The sequence below is a fragment of the Caretta caretta genome, chromosome 1 (assembly GCF_965140235.1).
Source record: "Caretta caretta isolate rCarCar2 chromosome 1, rCarCar1.hap1, whole genome shotgun sequence".
In the NCBI taxonomy this organism is placed as follows: domain Eukaryota; kingdom Metazoa; phylum Chordata; order Testudines; family Cheloniidae; genus Caretta; species Caretta caretta.
This window is the reverse complement of record NC_134206.1, coordinates 200,156,219-200,174,722: the sequence shown is the minus strand read 5'-3', so window position 1 is coordinate 200,174,722 and position 18,504 is coordinate 200,156,219. Positions and strand designations below refer to the sequence as shown.

The window sequence follows — 18,504 nt, the reverse complement described above, 5'->3', positions numbered from 1 at the left end:
CGACGTCTCCGACTCAAGGAATATTTCCAACACACCTCTGAACAACATACTAATTCACAGAGACCTCCCTACCAACACTACAAAAAGAAGGATTCTAGGTGGACTCCTCCTGAAGGTCGAGACAGTAGACTGGACTTCTACATAGAGTGCTTCCGCCGACGTGCGTGGGCTGAAATTGTGGAAAAGCAGCATCACTTGCCCCACAACCTCAGCCGTGCAGAACACAATGCCATCCACAGCCTCAGAAACAACTCTGACATCATAATCAAAAAGGCTGACAAAGGAGGTGCCTTTGTCATCATGAATAGGTCGGAATATGCACAAGAGGCTGCTGGCAGCTCTCCAACACCACTTTCTACAAGCCATTACCCTCTGATCCCACTGAGAGTTACCAAAAGAAACTACAGCATTTGCTCAAGAAACTCCCTGAAAAAGCACAAGATCAAATCCGCACAGACACACCTCTGGAACCCCGACCTGGGATATTCTATCTACTACCCAAGATCCATAAACCTGGAAATCCTGGGCGCCCCATCATCTCAGGCATTGGCACCCTGACAGCAGGATTGCCTGGCTATGTAGACTCCCTCCTCAGGCCCTACGCTACTACCACTGCCAGCTACCTTCGAGACACCACTGACTTCCTGAGGAAACTACAGTCCATCGGTGATCTTCCTGATAACACCATCCTGGCCACTATGGATGTAGAAGCCCTCTACACCAACATTCCACACAAAGATGGACTACAAGCCGTCAAGAATACTATCCCCAATAATGTCACGGCTAACCTGGTGGCTGAACTTTGTGACTTTGTCCTTACCCATAACTATTTTACATTTGGGGACAATGTATACCTTCAAATCAGCAGCACTGCTTTGGGTACCCGCATGGCCCCACAATATGCCAACATTTTTATGGCTGACTTAGAACAACGCTTCCTCAGCTCTCATCCCCTAACGCCCCTACTCTACTTGCGCTACATTGATGACATCTTCATCATCTGGACCCATGGAAAACAAGCTCTTGAGGAATTCCACCATGATTTCAACAATTTCCATCCCACCATCAACCTCAGCCTGGTCCAGTCCACACAAGAGATCCACTTCCTGGACACTACAGTGCTAATATGCGATGGTCGCATAAACACCACCCTATACCGGAAACCTACTGACCGCTATTCCTACCTACATACCTCCAGCTTTCACCCTGACCACACCACATGATCCTTTGTCTACAGCCAAGCTCTGCGATACAACCGCATTTGCTCCAACCCCTCAGACAGAGACAAACACCTACAAGATCTCTATCAAGCATTCTTACAACTACAATACCCACCTGCGGAAGTGAAGAAACAGATTGATAGAGCCAGAAGAGTTCCCAGAAGTCACCTACTACAGGACAGGCCTAACAAAGAAAATAACAGAACGCCACTAGCCGTCACCTTCAGCCCCCAACTAAAACCCCTCCAACGCATTATCAAGGATCTACAACCTAACCTGAAGGATGACCCTACACTCTCACAAATCTTGGGAGACAGGCCAGTCCTTGCCTACAGACAGCCCCCCAACCTGAAGCGAATACTCACCAGCAACCACATACCACACAACAGAACCACTAACCCAGGAACCTATCCTTGCAACAAAGCCCGTTGCCAACTGTGCCCACATATCTATTCAGGGGACACCATCACAGAGCCTAATAACATCAGCCACACTATCAGAGGCTCGTTCACCTGCACATTTACCAATGTGATATATGCCATCATGTGCCAGCAATGCCCCTCTGCCATGTACATTGGTCAAACTGGACAGTCTCTACGTAAAAGAATAAATGGACACAAATCAGATGTCAAGAATCATAACATTCACAAACCAGTCGGAGAACACTTCAATCTCTCTGGTCACGCGATTACAGACGTGAAAGTTGCGGTATTACAACAGAAAAACTTCAAATCCAGACTCCAGCGAGAGACTGTTGAATTGGAATTCATTTGCAAATTGGATACAATTAACTTAGGCTTGAATAGAGACTGGGAGTGGCTAAGTCATTATGCAAGGTAACCTATTTCCCCTTGTTCTTTCCTATCCCCCTCCCCCCCCACGTTCTTGTTAAACCCTGGATTTGTGCTGGAAATGGCCCACCTTGATTATCATACACATTGTAAGGAGAGTGATCACTTTAGATAAGCTAAAAGAAAAGGAGTACTTGTGGCACCTTAGAGACTAACCAATTTATTTGAGCATAAGCTTTCGTGAGCTACAGCTCACTTCATCGGATGCATACTGTGGAAACTGCAGTAGACATTATATACACAGAGACCATGAAACAATACCTCCTCCCACCCCACTCTCCTGCTGGTAATAGCTTATGTAAAGTGATCACTCTCCTTACAATGTGTATGATAATCAAGTTGGGCCATTTCCAGCACAAATCCAGGTTTTCTCACCCTCCACCCCCACACACACAAACTCACTCTCCTGCTGGTAATAGCCCGTCCAAAGTGACCACTCTCTTTACAATGTGTATGATAATCAAGTTGGGCCATTTCCAGCACAAATCCAGGTTTTCTCACCCTCCACCCCCACACACACAAACTCACTCTCCTGCTGGTAATAGCCCGTCCAAAGTGACCACTCTCTTTACAATGACAGGTTTCAGAGGAACAGCCGTGTTAGTCTGTATTCGCAAAAAGAAAAGGAGTACTTGTGGCACCTTAGAGACTAACCAATTTATTTGAGCATGAGCTTTCGTGAGCTACAGCTCACTTCATCAGATGTTTACCGTGGAAACTGCAGCAGACTTTATATACACACAGAGAATATGAAACAATACCTCCTCCCACCCCACTGTCCTGCTGGTAATAGCTTATCTAAAGTGATCAACAGGTGGGTCATTTCCAGCACAAATCCAGGGTGAGAAAACCTGGATTTGTGCTGGAAATGACCCACCTGTTGATCACTTTAGATAAGCTATTACCAGCAGGACAGTGGGGTGGGAGGAGGTATTGTTTCATATTCTCTGTGTGTATATAAAGTCTGCTGCAGTTTCCACGGTAAACATCTGATGAAGTGAGCTGTAGCTCACGAAAGCTCATGCTCAAATAAATTGGTTAGTCTCTAAGGTGCCACAAGTACTCCTTTTCTTCTCTTTACAATGTGTATGATAATCAAGGTGGGCCATTTCCAGCACAAATCCAGGTTTTCTCACTCCCCCCCCCCTTTTCCAAAAACCACACACACAAACTCACTTTCCTGCTGGTAATAGCTTATCCAAAGTGACCACTCTCCTTACAGTGATAATAATGATAATAGATAAGCTATTACCAACAGGAGAGTGGATTTGTTTGGGAGAAGAAAACCTGGATTTGTGCTGGAAATGGCCCACCTTGATTATCATACACATTGTAAGGAGAGTGATCACTTTACATAAGCTATTACCAGCAGGAGAGTGGGGCGGGGAGAAAACCTTTTGTAGTGATAAACACCCATTTTCTCATGATTTGTGTGTATAAAAACAAACATCTTCTGTATTTTCCACAGTATGCATCCGATGAAGTGAGCTGTAGCTCACGAAAGCTTATGCTCAAATAAATTGGTTAGTCTCTAAGGTGCCACAAGTCCTCCTTTTCTTTTTGCGAATACAGACTAACACGGCTGTTACTCTGAAACCTTTTTAGCAAAGTTGGACCTGTCCCTGCTGCAAAGTATAGGGATGTGCGACCTGTGACACTGCAATATGATGAAGCGAATTCCTACAGACAGCAATTTCTCGCACCAGTGGTATGCGAGACTGCTAACTGTAGGAATCAGCTACATCAGATAGCCTTAGTGAATTCTTACTATTAGCAGTTCCTGAGAGCTGTGACGGGCTGTACCTGTTAGCCCTGTGGTGTTCTGAAAAACATTAGCTATTAGGCTAACAGAAAATGAGATGGATTGGGTAGGAGCTAAAGATATGACAGTCTTAACTCCTTTGCTGACAAAACATGAAAATAACCTTTTCCTTGCATATGTTTCTGGATGGTACACAGCTGTGGCCAGCTCAATTAGGGCCCAGCTGGCCCTGATAAGAGGGCTGTGGGCCAGAAGCTGGAGAAGTCTCACTCTAGCCTTGGAGTGAGTGGGAAGGGGAGTAAGGTACCTGAAGTAGAGCAGTGCTGGGGAAGGGCAAGGGGCGCTGGGGAGCTCCAGCCCCTTAGACCTCTAGGCTGCAGGCCTTGATGAAGGCCTTTGAAAAGGTACTAGGGCTGCAGCACGGGGATAGGCAAAGGCAGCAGGTCCTAACCCCTTGCCAATGATGAGTGGCCATTACACTGTAGTCTGCCCTAGTGAGCGGGGGCTAGATGATGACTGTCAGTAGCCACTGAGGCAAGATGGGTTGCGAGGGTTGGGGATTCCCCTGGGAGGGAAAACCCAGAATAAGGGATTACTGCGGGGGCAGCACCTCAAGGTAAAGGGCACCGGGGTCCTGCAGGTACAAGGGTGCCAGCGGCAGGCAAGATACTGGCCGGTAGGAGGCGCTCTGTACAGTGGAGAGCTAATTCCCTAGACAACCAGCAGGGGGCACTGCGCTGGTGAGTTTCGACCTCACTACAGTGCCATTGGATTAGAGGAGCTTTTGTGGCAAGAACCACCAGTAGAGCAATGTATGTGTAATATAACTATGTTAAAAACTCCCACCTTAACCTATTACTTCCCAACTCATGAGGATAAAAGAACTAACACACTGGATACCAGTAATATTAAAAACTTTAACTTTTCTTTGTGGGTCAGTTGGATAAGTCTGTACAAACTAATGAAGAAAAATAACCAAATTATCCAACTGACTAAAATCACATGGGCCCAGGTTGAGACGTGCAGTTTGGCTATTTTACATCAGGGATCTGAAATATAAAGAGTATTTGCACAAGCAGAACAAATTATAACACACCACTGGTATGATATTCTTAAAGGATGGGCCCCCTCTTGGTCTTCAACTTTAAAAATTGTTACACCCAATTATTCTTTTCTTTATTCTGATAAGTTTAATGTTAATTGTAATGTGTGGTATGTTCTGTTGGATGCTGAAACCACCAGCTCAGATTGTTTCAAAAAAATTATACAGCCTTGAGACAATTACATAAAGTGTGACCCATTCAGTACCTCTGGATTGAAGGGTTGTTTGCGGGTCAATGTAGAGCTGAATTTATGAAATTGTTTCTTTTCTTTAATTACTATTATTAATATGACTTTATTTTGTATCAAATGAACAAACCAAACTTCACTGTTCTAACATTGTAACTCCTGTTTGCCTCCCAACATTCAAAATTGTTCATTACACTTGTTTTAATAAGATTTCATATTGTAACTAAAACCCCATTTTAAAATGCTTATTCCATTTCGCAAAACCCTGCTGTAACCTCATTAACTTAGTTCAGGTGTGTGAATGAGGTATGCATGGATAATGGAATCAACCTCCCTCCGCAGCCTGTCCTGATAAAATTAAGTGCAAACACCAAAGGCTGAAGATGCAGACAACAGCCCTGACAAAGGAAGAAGAGTCCACCCCAAAAGAAAAGAACAAAGGTACAATTGAAGCAAGATCAAAGACAGGTCCAATTGACGGGTGATCAATCACCCCAAACCCAGAGGCAGCGTGACACAGCAAGACATATAGACTCTTGATTCAAACTAAAAGCCTATAAAAAAGGATGGCTGATATGGAAGACTGTGGGTAACATTCTGCTGCCAATATCGAGTGGCAGCTGCATGCCCGACAGAGACCCAGCCCTTCCTCGTGCCCGGCTTTCCTGGCCAGTTAGCCACCATGAGCTACGAACCCAAGCTGAGAAATCAAGCCACGTACTCAAGCTATGTTCAGGATTGGTAACTATCCAGCAGCTGCAGAACATTTGAATTGTGTGTGTGTGTAAGTATTAGGTGTTAGCTATTGGTTATAGATCAAATTATGTTATCATAATAAACGTGGCATCTTGCCTTGTCCCCTGAAACAATCCTGTGTAGTTTTATCTGTATAACATTTTTATCTGTCCCTCCCCTGTTAAGAGTAAGTAGTCCAGCTACAATTCTGATTTCAGCAGCAGATATTTTCACCCCTCTGGATCTATCACCTGGTGTTAGGTAGAAGTTGCTGTGCCTCCCACCTCTCTTGTGTGGTGTAGTGGACAAAAGAGATAGAGAAATGATTTTTGCAAACAAACAACAGATTTATTTAAGGGAAGTAACATCAGGAAAAGGAAAAAATCATGAACTACAAAAAACGTAGGCCCTAAATAACTGGAATCTTGACTGTCTCTGTAATGAACAGCCCCCAAGCGATGGGTGCTCACACCACTTTTTTTCAAGATGCATGTGCCAAAGTTCTGAGGTAAGTAGCTCTCTAGGAGACGGTTGTAATTGGTTCCAAGTGTCTCTTGGCCTCTTTATGGAACTTTGGACTGAAAGAAACTTCACTCATTTTTGGAGACAATCTACCATTGTGCTTTATACAGACTTCCACTTCTGTCACTGTTACACGCACTTAAGGAGCGTGTAATCACCACCAAAATGACACTTCGAACTGTGGTACTCAGATGTCACCTCATTGCGCTCTCATTTAATTTTTGAGACATTTTCTTCAGCCTTTGTCTTCACTGTTAAAACTTCACTTGTGTTGTTTTCATTAGTTTTATTAGCAGTGAGAAAAAGGTCTGTGTCTGCATAATGGGGTCACCAGATATATTAGACAAACCTGGACTATTCTTCAGTGGGTGCTAATGTCAGCTCGTTCTCAGTATGTTGAGCTGAGCTGAAGTGTCTGTCTTCCCATCATCCAGTTTGCTGGGACAATCACTTCTCACTGTTCGGTCTTTGTACCTCAGGTGTTTCCGGTTGTTCTTGTTGGCTGTCATTGTCCACCTTTTCTTTCTTCCCCGCACTTTCTGGAAGGCTCTTTTGCTGTGACCTGGGTCAAATAGTAGAGGTATCTGATCTTGGTCAAGCAGTCCCCATTGTATAGCACTATCGTTCAGAGGTTTCTATTGCACAGAGTTCCTGGGGTAATCTTTATGCGATTGTGCTTTCCTTCAATAAGCCACTAACGTTGTCTGGCCTCATCCAACAGAGCACATTTGAAATACAGAGACATGGTCAATATTTCTAGCCTCAGATACAAACATTACATGCATACAGGTTGGATAAACACAGTCAATAGGTCTTAAGTTTTGCAATGATACCCCACATCAGCCATCTTGCATAAAGTATATATTAGCTATGTCATATCCATATCATAAGCATATTTTCATAAAGAATGTAGAGTATAATGTCACACCCCACATGTATGTTTGCTGATCTGCAAATACTAAAGGAGCATGCACCTTTGGGTGAAAACGCTCATGAGAATAGTGCAGAGCCATGCAAGCTCCATGATTCTGTGTGAGATGGCAGACAGTGAGGAGGGCCAGGCAGGTTAATAGGTTTAGAAAAAAAGGTGTAAACATTATGTATACGTTTATGTATGGGATACACGTAAAATTAGTGGATGGTTAACAATGTATTATAAGAAGTTTGATCCCATGACCACAACCACCCCTGTCTGACCTGTTTGGTACCCAGCATACACTGCAAAACCAAAGGTTCCCAAAATACAGTGGGTGGACAGTGGGATATTTATTCATGGTGCACCTCAATCTGAATCTATACAAGTGCTTCTGGTGAGTACCCTGACTGCTGAGGCAAAGAGTCCAGGAGGCATGCGCACAAGTGACGTGGTAACCTTAGTGACTCTATGCTGACATAACTTGAGTTAACCCACACTTAAAGTGTAGATATGGCCTTAGGTATATGAAATGTTTGGGAGACGTAACAGGAACAGTATGAGGGTATACTAAGATTCATTCAGGTGTTTAGGCTTAAGGCATTGGAACTGGCCTTACTGCACCCTACAGGCTAAGGAACAAAGAGGCACAAAAAAAAGATATAATTTCTTTATTAAAATTTCTTGACTTGGTGTATAACTCATGAATTTAGAATTCTTGTGGTTGTAAAGGTATCTTGGGGTTGTAGATGTAGATGTGTGTTCATTATATTTTGAAAAGAAAAACTATGAATGGGTTGAACAAAGAATTAAATCAGTCCCTCAGGATAAGTAGATTGGCTATTAACCAAGATAATTGTCACGGAGTCCCCAGGCGATGCTCTGGAACTGCTTCCTAGGAAGCCAGTCAGGGCTCTGGTGAAGTCTCTCTGTGAGCAGACTGTCTTCAGGCAAGAAGCTCACACGGCTTCCACCTTTCTGGGTCTGACCTTGGAGCATTCAGCATCCTCTGCCCCTCCGTGCACTTCCCACAGTGAGTCCGCCCAGGCGGGGTCCTGGGGAAGCCAGGGGGTCCTGCACCCCAACTTTGCAATCAGACGTGACTCTCAGCCAGCCAGTAAAACAGAGGTTTATTAGATGACAGGAACACGGTCTAAAACCGAGCTTGTAGGTACAGAGAACAGGACCCCTCAGCCGGGTCCATTTTCGGGGGCAGTGAGCCAGACAATCGCGTCTGCATTTCACTCCATGTCCCCAGCCAGCCCCAAACTGACTCACTCTCCAGCCCCTCCTCCGAGCTTTGTCCCTTTCCAGGGCCAGGAAGTCACCTGATTCCTTTGTTCTCCAACACCTTTAGCTATCACCGTGCAGGGGGGAAGGGCTCAGGCTATCAGTTGCCAGGAGACAGAGTGTTGGCCATTTATGTACACTGGCCCTTTGCAACAATTACACCCCCTTATCCCACCACCTAGAGACTTAAGAAATGCATAGGGTGTTGTGGAAAATGAGTCACACTCTCTGTTTGGTTCAAACAGTCTGAGGCCTTTTATTGAGTACAAGCATGCAGGAAGAGAGAGTCAGAGATGGTCACGCACAGGTGCCAGCCTGATTTCTCTCTGCCCTGCCCCTGTAACACCAGTCTTATATAGGTCCATGTTCAAGCCGAACCGATGAGTAATTTTCCACCACTCAAGCATTATTAATGAATCCTTATCAGGAAAATAGAAAAACAGCTTCATAATTAGCACAGTGCTGTTGCACCTTGTCATTATGACTGGCCGGTTAGCTCAGTTGGTTAGAGCGTGGTGCTAATAACGCCAAGGTCACGGGTTCAATCCCCGTACGGGCCATACACCTTTTGGGGGAAGGCATAGCTCAGTGGTTTGAGCATTGGCCTGCTAAACCCAGGGTTGTGAGTTCAATCCTTGAGGGGGCCATTTAGGGATCTGGGGCAAAAATTGGGGATTGGTCCTGCTTTGAGCAGGGGGTTGGGCTAGATGACCTCCTGAGGTCCCTTCCAACCCTGATATTCTGAGTATTATCAATATTTGTGGTTTGCTGTGGCAGCATTTTGACTAGGGACTTTTTGCAGGGTGGAGGGTGCATACAAGGGACAGCTAGGGACTTTTCGGAGGCCCTTTGGTTCTTATTTAGTTAGAAATTGGCCTAGTCCATTATTTGTGTCAAGTTTCAGAGTAACAGCCGTGTTAGTCTGTATTCGCAAAAAGAAAAGGAGGACTTGTGGCACCTTACAGACTAACCAATTTATTGGAGCATAAGCTTTCATGAGCTACAGCTCACTTCATCGGATGCATACTGTGGAAAGTATAGAAGATCTTTTTATACACACAAAGCATGAAAAAATGGATGTTTACCACTACAAATGTTTTCTCTCCCCCCACTGTGTCAAGTGCCACAGCCTAGCATATGTCAATGCTTTAGCTCATGCCAAGTCTTACAGGATACAGGCCTCTAGGCCTCTTGCGTTACAGCCCTCGCATATGTTGCATACAATGCATAGATGGAGCCGCAGAAAGGGGAGGGGATTAGGTCTACAGCAATTGCCCCCAAGCAATTGCCCCCACAAGGGGAAACGGAGGCATCCCTACAGTATTCAGAGGAAACATTAAGAACATTCCCTCTTTGTCACAATAATCAGGGATGCAGGCCCATGCTCTGCATGTCCCTAAAACGTCCTTTGAGTGCCAGGTGCTGGGAGTGGACAATGGGATGGTTCAGTGAGTCATTGCCTGGTCTGATCATTCCCTTAGAAGCACCTGGCATTGGCCACTGTCACAAGACAGGATACTAGATTAGGCGGACCATTGGTCTGACCACCAATATTTACACCATTGGTGGATTGACTCAAAACAAAGTTTTCACAATAGGCCAGAAATTCAGTCAGAGTGGAAGTCAGATGATCCAACAGAATAAACATCTGCTCTAAAAATGAAAAGAAAAATTAGAATTAAAAATTCAGGGAATTCCAGCAGCAGATAAGACAACCTGGGAAACTGCTTGGAGACTCTATGCATTCAGATATAGTGATAAGGGATTCTTTGATTCTGAAGGGATATATGTAAAATGTTTCACTGAATTAAGTCTCAGGGATTATGTACACTGGCAAGTTAAAGCGCTCTAACTTGCTGGCTCAGGGGTGTGAAAAATCACCCCCATCCCCGAGCACAAGTTTAAACACTTTAAAGCACGAGTGTGGACAGGCTCGGCTCCCAGTGCTCGGAGCTAATCCCCTCGTCGAGGTGGATTACCAGGAGCACTGGCACCTGCGAGAGCGCTTTGAAATTTGTAGTGTAGTCATAGCCTCAGTAGGTTAGATCAGACAAAGAGGAGATGCATTGACTCGGCATTGGGATGCCTGTGCCTTTAAGAACGCAGCCCTGGGAAGCCGATGCTGAGAGGTGCTTTCTGTGAGAGGGGAAATAAAAAAGCCCCTTTGCCCCCCACCATTTTGGCAAACACTGGTGTCTCAGTCCCACTGGGGTAACTGTTACCCCCTGGGCCCCTGCCTGTGCCAGGTTTTGCCCTCTAACACCCTCTGCCCATGCCTCACTCCTAGGCTTAACTCCGCCTCCTCTCCCCCTCATCCCTGATTTTCCCTTTAGCCCCTCTCCTACAGCTGCCTTCAGCTGCTTGACCCCCCAGATCAGTAAATTTCCACCCCCTGCTCAAACCCTGCTCCCCTTCCCCCCGATTTGTCCCCTTTGCCACTTTTTAACCCCTGTCAAAAGCAGTCAACAGAATCCTACGGGTGTAAGGGCAGGGTGAAGGGCAGTGGCTTCAGCAGATGAACTGAGCATGCTCAGTACCCGCAAGTAGCACATTCCTATGCAGAGCAGTATCCTACATTACACCAGCCTGTCCTGCCCCCAGGGGTGGCTCCAGTCCTAGGCCCTGCTCTGGGCCTTGCGACCTGGTCCAGGTGTCCGCAGTTCCGCTCGGATTTGGCACATCCCGCCCTCCCCAGGGACTGCAAAGCTTCCTGGGGTCCCCAAGGCTGAGGCACCTCGCTACCACCTGGCCTTAGCATTGTCTCTACCTGCTGGCAGGGGTCTGCGCCCCATTGCCATGGCCATTGCAGGCGCTTCAACCCTCCAGTCTCCCCTGGACTGACCAGTCCCTGTTCCGCTGGGCACCCAGAATTCACAGATCTACTGCGCCCAAAGGAGCCGCACACCCCAGCTTCCCGGTCCCGCCTCAGATCGCTGCTCTGTTTAACACATGGCACTTACCTGTTTGTTGTGGAAACAAGTGTAGAGCAGTGGTTCTCAGACTTTTGTATGGGTGACCCCTTTCACATAGAAAGCCTCTGAGTGTGACCCCTCCTTATAAATTAAAAACACAATTTTTATATATTTAACACCATTGTAAATGCTGGAGGCAAAGCGGGGTTTGGGGTAGAGGCTGACAACTCACTACACCCCATGTAAGAACCTTGTGACCCCCCTGAGGGGTTCTGACCCCCAGTTTGAAAACCTCTGGTGTAGAGATTCCAGAAGTAGCAAGTCAAAGTATCAGAAATGAAGGGTTACATGTAAAATAAACTCATAACCAGGGATCCTAGTTTTCTATGGTAAAAAACCCAAAATTTTCTCATTAAAAAAAATCCTTGTTTTTCTGATTTAATGATTTAATTGGGGATGGGTCCTGCTTTTGAGCAGGGGGTTGGACTAGATGACCTCCTGAGGTCCCTTCCAACCCTGATATTCTATGATTCTATGATTAAAATGAAATGCAGAACTTTAGTTTCCCTAGCCTCAGTATATATAGGCATCAGTAAAACACGTTTAATTCGTATATTTACAAGTTTTAAGCAAGTTTTAAGCCTACCAGTGCCATCAATCATTATAATAAAATAAAAATAATAAACTGCAATTTGTATTTTTATATAAGACCAACTACTTCTATGTATTCTGTACTTTCAGAAAATTGCAGGTTTTTTTAATTCACAAAAAAGCTGGAATGATCCAGTCACAGTGCATTGTTCTTTACTGTTGTTGATGGCCTTGCTGTTTCAGCCTCTTGTTTTCATTTATTTTCATTCAGTTTATGTTTAGCGCTTTCCATGTAATCTACAGCCTTGCTGCATACAGTACAGAACAGCACATTACAGCACATTACCATCAACGTGAAATTTGTCCTTGCCAAACTCAGTGACACCGTCTTTCTGGGTGATTTTTAAAGTTTAACACATCTTTTCTTAACTTTAATTACTCACATCTGGAGGTTGAAGTGAAAAATTGAGATGCATTAAAACACAAACCCCTATACGCCATTGAGTAACCCTGACAAAAGTTTGTCTCCTTGGTGAAGAATCCAAGGTGTACCTCAGTACCCCCAGTTATGCTCCCCAAATTAATTGTCTTTATTCATAAACAAGATGACCCCCCTCACTGTTTTTTCCCCCTGCTGGTCTTCTCTCACATGAATTCACAATCTTCATTAGCATCAGGCTTAGTAATGCAACTAGTCACATTGTGAGGCATAAAATACACAATGATCAGCCAGAGACAAAAGTATCTATCTGCCTAAACAGAACTCATTTATGACCGTCTGGCAACCTGTCCTGTCCTAACTCACATACCTTCAGAACATAGCTTTCAGTATAGATACATACCTTCTTAAATATTATGCGTACATACATCTTGCAATTATTAGGATGACCAGCATGATACTGGTTGTCAGTAGAGACTTCACATGCCACCTTTAGCACAGTAGCAGACCCAGGGGATCCCTGTAAACCCCTAAGTACTCCTTATGCCCTCTGCCAATTCAAACCAAGGGGTCCCTGGGTCACAGAGACGGTGGGGCAGATACACCAAACCTGAGTGGCACTGTGACTATGCGTGCTAGGTTGCAATGCCAATCAAATTTGCCCCTTTTCCTCTCTGTCTACATCTGCAGAGGGGTGGACACACCAAACCTGAGTGGTGCTGCTGTGACAGGGGTGCAGTCTTCTACAATATACTGGGTAAACTGCATTGAATTAAGTTTAATACTTTTGCGATCCATTGCATTGCGATTGTTTATGTGTTATTGTAGGATTGTATGGAACTCATGTAGAGGAGATGTGACTAACATAAACCATGGGGAAATTACATTACAAGCTTTCATAAAACACCTTACTTGACATATTTTATAGCACAATAACATTGTTAATTCAACTGTTTTTTCCTTGGAGTTCAAGTGGCTGCGATTGTATATTGGTTAGTATTCTGTGCCGTGGCTGCAGTAACCTCAGTTTGAATCTGAATCACGGCTTTGATTTTTGGTGGGGAATCTCCTGACGCTTGCCTAGTGACTTAGCCCGATTGCGTTCATTTGCAAAGAAAGCCAGCAGCTAGTTTCTGCTTGGTAAAGGAAAGTCAATCAGGTACATCCATTAGAAAAAGAGTAACTGGGAAGAGTAACAGGAATTCTTCCTGGGCGCCAACGTCCAGAAGCAGAGTATTCCATCCTGGAAACCACTGCATTTCAAATGTCCGGCCACTGAGTGTTGAAAGGAAGGATCTGCGGGCCTGAGAAGCTGCAGCCCTCAAGAGTTGCTTCTAAAGCCAAAGGGGCCATAGGTGAGTTTGTGATGGTGTGAATTTGAGGAATGTCTAAAGTGTGGAAGGGGGAGGGAAGAAAGAATCAGTTGTAAGAGGAAGAAGGTGCTGAGCAGCCCTTCAGTGAGGGCAAAGTCCCAGGCAGGTGTTGTGGGAAGAGCTGTGTAGCCCCCAAAGGCAGCCCGCTGGGCAAGGACATGTAAGGAGGGCCAGGGCTTTTCCCAGGGCTGTTGCTGCAGCCAAAGCCTTTAGAAAGGAAAAGAGAGCAAGGGGTGTTGTTGCTTGGTGGGGCCTGTGTGGTGTAAGCTGGTCATAGCTGGTGTCTTGGGGCTCCATGCAGTGCAAGGCTATGCTCTGTTCTTTGCTGGTATAGTGGTGAGTATCCCTATCTGTCATATGAGAGACTGGGGTTTGATTACCCAATGGGGAGAGCAGTGCCTTCTGAAGGGGGGAGAAAGAAATGCTTTGCTCAGCCACCACGTTTCTTCCTTTTATGGTGACTTTCGTTCTTGCCCCACAGTGCTGATTTTAATCTCCATAGAGACAATTAGCCCCCAAGACCACCCCTGCCTGCTTGCCCTAGCAAAAGCCTGTACATCGCCTTCCGCCACTGGGCCCAGCTTCAAGACCTGCACGTTGGGGCACGTTTCAGAGTCGCAAAGGGAAATACTCTGGCCAAGGACAATTGCCCAGTCAAACTGGGTGGCAGCTGGTCAAGGGGCGAGGAAGAGAGAAAAGCAGACAGGCATCAGGCTGGCCTCCTGTCTTTTTTCCTTTTGTTATGACTTTAACTGTGACCGTAATGGGGAGACTTGAGAAATACCTGTGCCGTAGGTGGCTGCCCCAGGAGTGCAGAGCTGAGCATTTTCCATGCAGCTACTGTGTCACCCAGCAGCTGGGAACCCCGTGTTCCCCTCTTGTGGTGTCTGGACCGTGATTATCATGGTTAGGAACTTCAAAGAAATTTTTGTAACAGTGTAAATTATTAATTGAGCAGGTTTCCTAGGAAATGCATGGGGTGAGGGCAGGGCTTAAATTCAGCTGGAGCCCACCAGAGCAGAGCTCCTGTAAATATTTTCAGACCCATGGGAGGCATCAGGGCTTCATCCCCGTGGCATGCACCAGGGCTTCAGTCCCGCAGGAGGTGCCAGGGCTTGGGGCTTTCCCCCTTCGGGAGGCACCCTAGCTCAGGCTTCAGCCCTGCTGCATGCGCAGGGGTTGAGGGCTTCAGCCTTGTGGGATGTGCTGGGGCTCAGGTCTTCAGCCCCGCGGGAGGCACTGCAGGGGCTGAAGGACCGAGCCCCGGCACCTCCCACACCCTCCACCTGTGGAGCTAAAGCCTGGAGCCCCAAATGGGGGAGGGGCGCTCTGGGAAATAATCTTTGAGAATTTACGCCCTGGGTGTGGGAATGTAAATGACCCGCCTCTGAAGCTGTGCCTGGCAGATTACCTATTCATGGTTTCTTCAAAGGCCCAAACTGGATAAATGAGTGCCTCACAAACTCATGAATGTTTTTGTTCTGGGCAAAAGGGTGTTATGAACTTGTAAACTCCTGTGTGGGAGTCTGAAGGGTTGCTCATTTCCCAGAGCCCATGTTGGAGTTGGGGTAATCTTTGGTAAATTTATTAGCATGCAAACAGGTTCTTTTATTATTTTAATATTTTTTCCATGAATTGCTTTTACCTTAAGAATAAATGTGCTTCCTTAGAAAGAGCTGTGTGGTAACTTAGAACTGTGCCAATTACACTGTTACCTATCTCTGAAGACAAGGCAAAAGAAGCCTGCTTAAGCAGCCTGTCTTTTGCTGGGGATATCACAGGATAGTCAGAGGACTGTGCAGCCTGGAAATACTCCAGTCAGAAGGGAGACAGACGGATGTCTCCATCTAACAGAGACAAAGGCTGGGGAGCCAGAAGCCTAGAGGAGGTGCCCATGCTGTTCCACAGAGGGGAATACAGGGGCAGTTGCTCTGAGCTGTAACAGCTGCAACCACATGGGCCATGTCACAAACCCAGGGTGGGGAGGCGGGCCCAGCCCCATGGGACAGGAGCCATGGCTGCAGGGTCACTGACTTGATTCAAGTTCCCAGTTACCATGAACACTGTGACCTCTGCGCTAAAATCATAGCCTTGACTATAATTATACCAATATAGATTAAGCAATACACATCCCCTAGAGTGGATGCAGTTATACCAGTATAAAGGTGCTTATGCTGGTATAGCTATTCCCATAGGGAACTTTAACCAAATTTAACCTTTAATCAGTTTGAACACTTTCTCTCTCTCTCTCTCTCTCTCTCTCTCTCTCACACACACACACACACACGTGCACTCCGTGGATCTCACCAGCAGAGAATCTAGCACTTGGACTCTGTCCCAAGCTGACATTGTTTGGAAGGTTGAGCAAAATATTTATGATAGTGTAGTGAGCCTAAAATATGCAGTGTCAAGATATTGATTGATAGGACTGGTAAAATTAGATGAAAATGTTAGACCATCAACTGAATAAAATGAGATGATTAGATGCTGGGTCACTCTAGGCTGCTCTGTAGCACAAATGGGCCAGAATTGTCTTGAGAATTCCCCAGCACAAGGGAAGCATAGAGCTTGCATAGCTTTATGTGCCCTTCCATACAAACTATAGTGTAAGGATGAGACAGGTGAGAGTGCATCTTGGGGAGAGGGGCAGTGGCCAAGTGCAAAGAGCTCTATCTGTTCTAAACTGCGGATCAGCTAATAGTTTCATAAGGCTGTAGTATGTAAGAGCAGCCTGCAGGATTGCTGTAATTCAGTGGCTCTCAAACTTTTTGTATTGGCAACCCCTTTCTTACAGCAAGCTTCTAAGTGTGACCTCCCCCCCCACATTAAAAAAACACATTTCCTATATTTAACACATTTTAAATGTTAAATTTATAACCCCACTGTAAAAGATAAAAGCAATTTATCTTTTCCACCACTTTTAAATTAAGACTAAAACACATTTTAATTGAATTATTGTTATAAACAGAAAGGTTATTTTTAAAAATAGTTTATGTTTAATACTTGGGGGCAATGAAGAAACTTTGTCAATGTCACTTTTCACAGCAGACTTAGCACCTGATTGCCAGCCTTGCTTCTGTGCTGCTGCCGGTGGCAGCACTGTCTTTGGAGCTTGGCAGCTGGCAGCGGCAGCATAAAACTGCAGAAGTAAGGGCGGCAATGCCATACCATGCCACCCTTACTTCTGCCTAATGTTTGACCTTTGCACTGGGAGGCATGGTTGGCGGGGGGGGAGGCTAAAGCAAATTTTGGGGTGGCTCTAGCCCCCACAAGTCCCTTCCCCAGCACCACCCCTGCCTGTGCATCTGACTGTTAAATTATAAATTACTCTTTTTGCTGATATCAGGGTTCTGATTGGTCTGCAGTTTAATGCAGCTCTTCAGCTGCTGAACAATCAAACCCTCTAATGTTGTCTCAGTCCCACCCTTTTAGTCGCAAGACAACAAACCTGCACACACGATACAATCCCCAGAGCCCAATTTTCTTAAAGTGGTGATAATATAAATATGTATTTTGTTTAGGAACAATGATCACTGCATTATGCATTTACAATACATTATGAAGTAAATACTTTGTGATGTAAATACATTGCAATGGAAAGGCATGTGCAATTTTCTAAAATGCTAGATCAGCACTTGTTCAATTTTGGCAGCTTTCTTGGCATGGATATATTATTAGAATGGAAGACCAATGAATTCTGAAGCATGTATACCAAGGAATGCCCCTACACTGCTAATGATCACTTAGGTGTGAAAAGTTTTGGTGGTGCAATAAGATTGCCAGTGATGATGGACAAACTGAACATCTAGCCAGAGCACCTTAAAGACCTAGCCACAGATTGACCCAGGTGGTTCTTAATTTGTAACGAGGCTGTCCCTTTGAGATTTGCCATGGCCCATGATGCTTTAAGTTTAAGGGATGAGGAGTCAGGATGTCTGGGTTCTATTCCTGCCTCTGCTACTGACTTATTGTGTGATTTTGGTCAAATGCCTTCGCTGTTCTATGCCTCATCTGAGCCTGAAGGCCAAATGCAGAGGTAACGTATATTAGATTCTTTATGCTCATGTAGATACCCCCTCCCTCCCTCCCCCACACACGTAAAGTTACATATACCAATGTCTACAGGAGTCTAAATTAGTGTAATGGAATCTAAGTTACATATCACCTCTGAATTTGGTCTGGTGAGTATGAAGAGGGGCAGGGAGAAAAGAATAGCAGAGAAGGTGAGAGGGTACACAGTGGGTCAAAGGAATAGGAGGGAAGAGGTTGTGGCAGATGGGGAGGTGGAAAGAAAAGATACCTGTCCAGAAAGAAAGTGAAAAGGGGGATGGCTGATTGAAGAAATATGGGAAGAGAATTGGAAAGTGATAGAGGAGAGAAGGGAAGGTGGGAAAGAGAAGGGAGAGAAGAAAGGAATGTTAGAGACTAACAAATTTATTAGAGCATAAGCTTTCATCGGCTACAGCCCATTTCATTGGATGCATAGAATGGAACATATATATATATATAATCAGATAAGTTGGAAGTTACCATACAAACTGTGAGAGGCTAATTAGTTAAGATGAGCTATTATCAGCAGGAGAAAAAAACTTTTGTAGTGATAATC

General features: G+C 45.2%; 1 non-coding gene across 1 annotated transcript; it reads left to right on the top strand.

Annotated features, from left to right (window-relative positions):
• The first annotated feature begins 9,069 nt into the window (after positions 1–9,069).
• On the top strand, positions 9,070–9,143 carry TRNAI-AAU (transfer RNA isoleucine (anticodon AAU)). Its single transcript has one exon. It is a non-coding gene; the product is annotated as a tRNA-Ile (tRNA).
• Positions 9,144–18,504: the final 9,361 nt, after the last annotated feature.